We start from the raw sequence: 9,810 nt of genomic DNA on the forward strand, positions 1-9,810 counted from the left end.
AGGTCATAGCTGATGCCATATCCCCTTGTGCCACAGACTCTACAAATCCCTAATAAAATGTACTCATTGACCCTGAGATTTTAAATAAACAAGATACAGTGTGAAAGGAAGAAAGATAAGCCAGTCTTATTTACATGCAAAGAACTGAGGAATTAAGAGGCTTACCAAGGCAGAAAGATCATCCATACCATCTATAGAAACATCTGTATCTGAAGAAAGTGTCAGAGAAACTAGTTTTTCTCTTGTGGACATGTCAAATATGTTTTAATATTTTGTTTTTGAAAAGAGAAAAATAAACAAAAAATTAATGACAGAATATGGGAAGAAATATATATATATATATAGCAGAGTAGCAGAAGAGAAAGCAAAAATACACAAGTTTCTGAGTAAACAAAGGCTTAATTTGTCAGCTGCTGTAATCAAAATATGCTATGGAGATACAACCCTCTGAGCTTCTGAGAGACAAGATTTTGAAAATCTACAATGCTTTTTGGAGCAGAACAAATCCCAGACATTTCCAAATATGGTAAAGGACCCTCCATATTTTCAGTTTTGCTTTAATTCAACCTGAATAGAAAGGATTGATTAACCAACCTTAGCCCAATTGAAAAGGTCAGTTAAGATATAACTGTTAAGATATAACTGCATTACCTCAACACCTCTACGCATCTATATCATGCATAGATGGGACATCATGCCATTTATGTCAAACACTTAACAATGTCTGCTAAAAACATGCATATTATGAAGTCAGATATAGAATGGGGGATCACTACCAGAATTGTTCCAGAAGACAATACATAAACATTTTGAAGAAATAAATGGATGTACAAATACCAAACAGAAATAGGAGTATAAACAAGAGCAGATGCCATGTTTTTCCTTGAATGACAGTGGGGACCCTCCACTCTCTCTTGCCATTTTTCAAGCTGACAGGGAGGAAGGACTAATTCCAGCTAGATCAGATGTCATGCAGAATTACCAACCAGAAACTGTAACTGATACAGCTGTACAGATTCACCAGAGACAAGCAAGCCAATAAGGGTACGAATGAAATATCAGGCAAAACTGCTGCTCTAGGAGTATCTCACCCAAATGCACAAAACTGTAATTTCTGGAGGGGGTAGCTTTCTGCCTGTATAACTGTACCCTCTGCTAAAATGAATTACAGGTGCAAATGGTAAAAACTTGCAACTGAGAGCCCCTGACACCAATCATGTACAAATATTTGTGACAAAGTTTTCATATTTACAACAGCAATACAGCTCAGTCTATGCCTCATCTGTGGGACAACCTTGCTTTATCTTCTCACTTCTAGAGGAGTGTGAAAAGGCCTGCTGGCATACGCTGTGGCTCGTATATGTGGAGTTTCTGCCCATGAAAGTCAGGGCGTGGTGGGAGGTGACATGAATACTCATGTCTCCTCCCACATTGAAACAACTGACTATCCAGACCTTAGATTTGAGAAGCACTCCAAAATCCCACAGGATACTCATAGCTTAATGTGCTTTATAGAGATGTAATTTGCTCAGTGGAAACTGCTCTGACAAACGGAAACTATTTGTTTTGAAAATGTAATTTTAAAATGCTCTGCAAATAGCAGCTATGCCTGAGAACTAAGGTGGAACCAGCAGTGGTCCCAGGACACTCATCCTCAGCATTGCAGGGCTGGGTATAGAGGTGAAGTGAATGACATGCTTAAGCATGTGCGAGGTATAGATTATAAATGATCTGCGGGGTTTTTTTTTCCAGACGTGTTGTTCCATAAAACTTTCACTGAGCACAGGAAACTCTATCATCAAGACATTCCCTGTTTCACTGCACACCAGCTGAGGACCTCTGACAAGGATTCTGGTTACAATCTAGATCCTGCCATCACTTACTCCCATAGAGAACTATTAACTTTAATGAGATTATACAAGTGTAACTGAGGTCAGAATTTGGTCATATTTATTTTCCACATACATCCACATTTAAAGCCTCTAAATCTGGGAAAACCAGGTTTAAAATAAAAATGAATTATTTGCTTTCCTATAAAAACGTTAATTTGTTTACATAGCTTGAGGGGTGTTGTTTAGACTCCTTGCTTTTACCCTTCATCTTAAAAATGAATAAATGACAGTTCTGAGAGACAGAAGCTGGAGTATATTAAGCTTTTCTGTAAGGGTGAGAAGTAAGCCAAAGTAAATCTTTCCTCTCCTGTACTACAAAAAGTTAGTGCTCATCTTCATTGAGTGTCATGTAAACATGACCACTCCTTAGCCAAATGCAAGATGAAAGGCAATGGCTCCATTTCTTTATTCAGGATCTTAACTAATTTGCCATAAGAACACCTTCAACTTAGGATTGATAGATTGATTGATTGATTGATTGATTGATGATGTGTGTCCATGGTTTGCTATCCATATTTTAACAGCTATAAATCACTGCAATATCCTCTTATGCAGTCTGATTTCCTCATTAAATAAACCAACTGGATTTGTCTACTTTGTTCTGTGGTATGTTTGTTAAAGCATGCGGAATTTTCTTCTACAACCACAGTAAAATAAAAACAAACCCCTTGTTCTTTGACATTTCTCTTCTGGGACTAGGCATATTTGAGCAGTTTTGTGCATTTACTAACTGCATCTTTTTCCATTTCTTTCATACACATAAGATCAGTAACAGGACAACTTTCTTCATAACTTAGTACCTTATCTGAATCTGAATGGAAAAGAGAACTAAGGCCAAAATTTCCCAAATTATTAGACAAAATTAGATTTGCAAACTTGCCAGAGTCTGTTGGAAATATGAAAATAGATGAACTTAGGTACTAGTTGATGGTATTCTCAAGGCCTAAATGACTGTGAAATAACTCACAGAAATATGGTACCACTGAATAATATTCATCCATCAGAGGTCAAAAACCAGTCTGGAAATGAGTTAGTTTTGACAAAATGCCAATACAAATGAAGCAGAGTTCTGTGGTAACAGTGTGAGTGATGGCACTGCCCAGACACACCTTCCGCTATTTTCTCTTTTGTCTTGAATTTATATATTAGAATATATTTATGGCAGGAAATGAATATGTTTCTACCACCTGTGCCTTTAAAAATATTCCCAGTTGATGAACAAAATGTTAATCATACTGCCTCATATTTAGGGCTCTCACGGAAGCTGGTCATGGAAGCAATTGTTACCAAAACTGAGGGTCAATGTCAACTCACTTATGAAAAATGAAAACCAACAAGCTTCAGGGAACCAAGAAAAAAAGTGAAGAAATTACATGGAGACAGTGAAAGCTTTGTTATCTTAAGTGATGGGACAGTGAAAAGCTTGATGTCTGAATAAAAGTGGACCAATACTTAATTACATGTATTTCACTCTTCTTTCTTATTGTTTTAACATAATTACTTTCCACAGGGCCTCTTTTTTTTTCTGTGAGACTTTTAAGCAGATAGGGTTATAAGAAACCTGAAGCAATGAATACTCAGTCATGAGCCATATTTCCAGTGGTCTCACTTTTTACTTGAACTGCAGTTGCAATATGTTTTATGACATAATAGCTGTATGATATTGCAAGTACTGAGAATAACCTTTTTACCCAATCAAGCTAACTTGCTGAATGTTTGGGGTTTTCTTCTTTTATTTACGTGATGATTTAAAATTGATTTGATGATCTGTTTGCCATTGAGAATTAGCAATAATAAAAGCAACAAAAGATATCCTCAGCCAATACCTAAGGTTATGATCCTAGAAAAAAATGCTGTTAATTCCAAGTATATGCCCATGTCTTTTACCTTACAGGTAGATCGCTTACACTTAATTATGAGAATTTGCAAGTACAGCAAATCCCCATTTTGTTTTTTCATTCTTTGGAACTGAAAAGCATTTGAAACTTTATCCAATGTTAATTATGGCAACATGGCTCAGCAACACATTATTTTTCAATCTAATGAGAATGCACATATGCAAGGTTTGTTAATTACGAGGTTCTAATAAAACTTTTCCCTAATCTTTGCTTCTTGTTGGCTGTCTAAATGAAGAGCTCTACTGTGAAAGCAGCTGGGATGTCCTTTGACCTCTGAGGACATCAAAATGAAAGCTGTATCTCTGAAAGGTTAACTAGTCTGTGAAAGTACAAGTCTCTTTCATTTTTTAAAATACACTTTACACGGCCTGAGATTAAACCTCTTTTGGGTCCATTAATCAATCATAACTCATTGCTAATTAAGGGTTAGGCATACCAACAACAGTTCTGACAGCTGATATGCTAAAGGTAATTAAGTTGTTCTAATTATTTTTTACCATTAAATTAATTCTCATATGGCATAGCTAGAATGCCTTTTAGCAGAGCTTCTGATACTAAAGAGCTTGCTTTTTGGTAAGAACGGAGGGAAAAAATAGAGTACATTTCTTCAGTTTTCATATATTCTGGTTTGCAGGCCCTCTGTTACTGGAGGGTTATTCTGAAGAAAGTTGATTATAAAGAAGAGGAACTCAGTACCACAAAATGTTATTTTTGCATTTTTGCAATAAAACATTATCTAATAGTTGAACATCCTACCAGTAGGAAGGTGAGTATAGAGGCCTCTAAAAGTTGAGGGCTGGTATTTTACTTCCTAAATGAGGATACAAAAGCAGTGTACTGAGGGTTAGTAATTATATAATAAGCTGGGTTCCAACTAAAAAGATAATAGATAATAATAGATAATAATAAGCTTGTTTTAAATATATTCTGAAATAATTTTTTAATCTGAAGTTTAACATTTTCAATTGAAGCACCTTAGTGAACTTGCTTATTTACTTTAGTTTACTTTTTCAAGATTTTTAAGGAATTAGAAGGGAAAAGGATTTTGGATCGTTCAATAGATCTAAAGCTACCCACAACTGACATAAAAAAGCAAAAAGAAGAATAGCAGAAAAGAAGAAGATAATTGCTGGATGCTTTGGGACAACTATTAATTTGTTTCTTGTATTAATCATCAAAATGGCAGATTGCCAGTTTCTGACTGTTTATAGTTCTACATGATGGGTTATGAACATGTATGTAAATATTTCTGTTAGTACTGGCTTTTGAGATGTTTAAGTATTCATATTCTCTTTTGAAAAAGTAAAATAGCATATTGACACCGTGGCAAGGACTGTACTCACTCCATCTAAAAACACTGAATCTAGAGCATATCTAAGAAATTAGTAATGTATTTGCAGCACATTCCCATGTTTAGCTTCATCTCTCTTCTCAATACAGTGTCATAAATTGTAAGAGAAATGGCTCAGCACACAACTTAGCGGGCAATGAATTTGAAACAGTCAACAATTAATCATATTCCTTTATTCCATCATATTCAATTATTCCTTTTAAATGCTTTTAATGTGTCCGTAGAATTCTTTATATTGTGGGTGGCTATAGGCATTTCTCACTGTTCCTTCCCCAGATAGGTTTTTGCTTGTTTGTTTGGGGTTTTTTTGCTTTGATTTGTTTTTTTTCGTGTGTGTGTGTGTGTGTGTGTGTCTTTATTGTTTTGCTTTCATTTGGTTTTGTTTTTTTCTCAGTGTGAGTAATAAATCTCATCTTCTCATCTGGAGAAAGTCCCTGTTTTTTTATTTTAGGAAATATGTCATACTTCTATGAAATATGTCGTACTACTTGAAGTGTGAAACTTTTCAATCAGCTATTTGATCACTGAATCTGCCTGTTCTCTTCATTTTTATTTTTGCAAGTGGAAATGAGCTATTTCATAGTGTGCAAGTCTGCATATGGCCCCAGTTCAATGTAGTACTTAATCATATACTGAACTTCAGAGACTCAAGCACCTTGCCCTAAAATGCTTTCATAACTAAGTTCAGCCCTAGGTGTAAGCCCTTTTCTGAATCAGGATATAACTGCAACACACACAAAGCAAGTAATACCAGAAATCATCAGAGCCTCATTGACACACATAAGCCGGCTGAGGATTCAGCTCAACCACTTCTGTGGATAACCTTGATTTGTGTAATTAACAACAATAAAGGAATGTTCCTTTAGGTCTCAGTTTTGTGACTAATTTTATGTGTGCAAATCTGTTTCAGAGCAGTTCATCTCCCTTAACTCCTGCAATCCAAGAGTTAGCTTGATCTAATATAATTTTCCAGGTTGCCTACACAGTCAATAAAAAGTGATATTTGTCTTAAAGAGAAAGCCTGGATGACTAGCCTGGATTAAGTTTTACCAAATTAAGGTAAGAAGAATCCTATTCCTTACATTAATTAACTCTCCATGCTAAAGTGTTCATTTCTGAGTACTATTCTAGAATAATATTTTTAAACATTGGATCGTAACGTAGTGTAAATGTTCCTAAGGATTAATGAAGTGTGTGACTTTTAATCACCTTATTTCTGTAATTCCATAATGAAAGATGTGCTCTGAATGCTTTATTTATAAATATTAAATCTGCAATAAAAACATCAAGAAACAAAACAATTTACAGATGTCAGCATATATATGGCAAAAATGAACTTATATTAGATACTGATGCGCACAAAGAAGTCTTCTAAATGTATCAGAAACTCTGAGCAAAAACTTTGAAGTTTCAGAAGAAATGTACTCCTGTCCCTGCTGGCTTGTCAGTTAAATCTAACACCTCTCATTCTGGACAAGCTGTTGGCTCAGGGCCTGTGGAGAAGGGAAAAGGAACCGAAGGGAGGGGCAGCTGCTTCCTCTGCAGGAGATATCTTTTGCCTTGGAGACCAAATATTGTGAAATTCGCACTGTGCAGTTTATATCAAAAAGATAGTGTAGTAACAGAGGAACTGCCAGGCCAGATCAAATCAGCCATGTGTCTGGCCCAGTAGCCTGTTTCCAGGTCTGACCAATGCCAGATGTTTCATAATAAAGTATTACAGTCTGTATGATGGACAACTATACATTGCAAATAATTTTTTTATAAATCTTGCTAAAAGTCAAGGCTTTAATTAGACATTATTGGCATGGACTCAAGAAACTAAGCAGATATTTCTTGTGTGAAGTACTTTCATGTGCTGGACTTTTACTATTTTTTTTATTTTCTTAAACCAAATCACAATACTGAAAAAAAAAGAGCTTGATATACTTTCTCTTATATCCTTACATATCAAATTACAGCTGTAAAAAAATAAAAAACAAAACAAACCAAAAAACAAACCAAACACAAAACCAAACACAACAAAAAGCAAAACAAAGAACCCAACAACAACAACAGAACAAAACAAAACAAAAACCAACCAACCAAACAAAAACTACCAAACTTGAGTGTGAGGTAGGGAAAAGCGGAAGTTTCCATGCTCTGAAACTATGAGAGTTTTTAGAAATGCTTGAATCTCTAAGTTCAGCACATAGTCAGGTCAGACAATTTCAATGCTCAATAACAAAATGTTTTGCTGTCCCCTGAACCATGTTGGTGACAATAACATTCCATGTCTGGCAAAATGAGTAATTGAAATGAGTAATTGTTTAAGGGCAGTTTTTCAAACTAGATCTGAATACACTTCTCAAACACATTGAATTACTTTTGTCTTAAGTCTAGCTAACAGAAAAGTGTTTGTTAATGGTGACAGAGTGTGTAAAACTTGAGGGAAGTATCTTTTTTCTTGTTTTATGTCTGAATAAAGCATCATTTTTTCTCTCTTTTACAGCTTTCTACTCATTACTTGTCTACATGTGCAATTCTGAATTTGTTATTCAGCTAAACTCTGGTTTTAAAAGAAGGACTTGACACAGTTTGGGGTTTTGTAATTGGAAACATCTCAGATGAGGGATTAAGATGAGACACAGAGAGATGGTGGGAGATCCCTACTTCCAATCCTGTTACCAAAGCAGGTAACATGGGTCTCAAATTCTTCCTTCTCTTGGGACTCCTTTTTAAGCATTTTGGCAGATGGTCCTTTACAAGGTCCTAAAGGAAGACCTCTTCCCACGTGCTCTCGGAAGGGTCAGTCTGTGTCTGGCTGCTCCTGTGTAGGGTTAGAGGGGTCTATGCAACAACATAGCAAGTACAAACCCAGCTCGGGAAGTCTTGGCCTTTCAGAGCCTTGTCTCACGTCTCCAGTGCCATCCAGTCACCCTGGTTTTCTTTTTTCTTTTACTTTAGGGACCATGATTTTTTTTCAAGGCACACACACACACACACACAAAATTCAGCGTAACAAAAGCCTCTTTGATCCCCCATGATTGCCTAACATTTTGTCCTGGATGTGTAACCTGACAAAACTACCTATTTATTATTTTTGTCTGGAAGAAGAGATGGGAAAAGTGATCAGCTTGTTCTGAAAATACCAGATGCAGGCATACAATCACATGCAGTAGCTGGCCTTATTTAAATGCATGGGGAATTAAATATTTGGCTAATCATCTGTCAGTTTGACTGGAGTTACTCCAGATTAACACAAATGTAACATTTTTGCTAAAATTCCATTTGTGTTATTGCCTTGACTTAAGGTTGAGGATCCCATAGCCGGAACAGGTTTACTAGCTTTGTCCTGGAGCTGATATTGAAGCTCATCTACATTTTCCTTCAATTATCAAGCTATAACTGTAAATGTTGTGGAGTTGTCCCAAGGAGATACACACACACACTTTCTCTTTGCTTCTCAGGCACCAAATAGATCCTCTATCCATCAACCGGATTTTTGTGTTTCTTGAGAGCTGGTATATACAAGCATTTAAACTACAAACATGTTATGCTTTTGCCTCTGTAAATGACAGGTGTATTTGTCCATCATGCAGATGTACTTTGTTCATGCTTTGGTACCTGTAGCATCCTCTTTTATGCCTTAGATAAACAAAATCCCCACTTCAGAGCAGTGTCATAAAATATTACACAAATGCAGGTTTACACAGGCAGGAACTGGGACCTTCCTAGTGTAGTTGGCCTTGGAATATTATTTTCCAGCTTCTAAAAAAATTTATGAATGTTTTCAGTGAGAATGCATTTTCATTAGCATTTTCATGCATATTTCCTACAAACTGACACCATGCACTACATGCCCTGAAAAGCTCACTTTTCTACAGGCTGCTGCTCTCCTGTACTACAAACAGCTGTGAAGCCGATGCCAGAGGAACACATGCCAAGTTGGATGTGCACAGTAGATATTTATATAAGATGCATCTGTTTTTCAGAAGTGCTACCTGTGTGGAGGCATTTGCTGAGGTAAACTAGTATCTTGTATTTAGCCCTGAGAGAATAGCTCTAGTTCTTACTTCAGGGTCATTGCTAGACATAAGTTCTCCAATTTTTGTCTCACACCCAAAGCTTCTCTTTTTCTTGCTCTTGACTTCCCCACAATGTATTTGCCATACACACCTGTCAGTAATGTGAAATGTCAGCTTTTGATGCAAGTTAAAGCTATATTGCAGTCTTCGTGTGACATACAGCCAGCTTTTAAATACTAAATCTGAAGCTGTGATTTTCAAATTGACTAATATTTTCTTTTTTATCTGTACTACTAATAACAGGTCATGATATCATATAACATACACCGGTTGAACCTGACTAGTTACAGGGTGCATTTTGGATTTTGTTGTTGTTGGTTTTGTTTATTTGTTTTTCTTTTGTTTTCAAAAAATGTTTAGACAAGAGGCAAACACTGACATAGAATGAAGATCAAGACTTCTGTGAGTTTTCTTCTCCTTTCCTATTCTTGTCGTGTATACCTGGATTCTCTGAAGGTTATACTGCAATTGTCAGGCTTAATTTTCCTCTTTCTGGTTCAGGAGGCATGCAACAAAATATTATTTCTTTCCAAGTTTAAAGATGTTTAAAAGTTTCACAATGTTAAAAGTTTGCTTTTCTTTGGAATGGCAGTAACAACTTA

The sequence above is a fragment of the Columba livia genome, chromosome 3, assembly GCF_036013475.1.
Source record: "Columba livia isolate bColLiv1 breed racing homer chromosome 3, bColLiv1.pat.W.v2, whole genome shotgun sequence".
NCBI lineage: Eukaryota > Metazoa > Chordata > Aves > Columbiformes > Columbidae > Columba > Columba livia.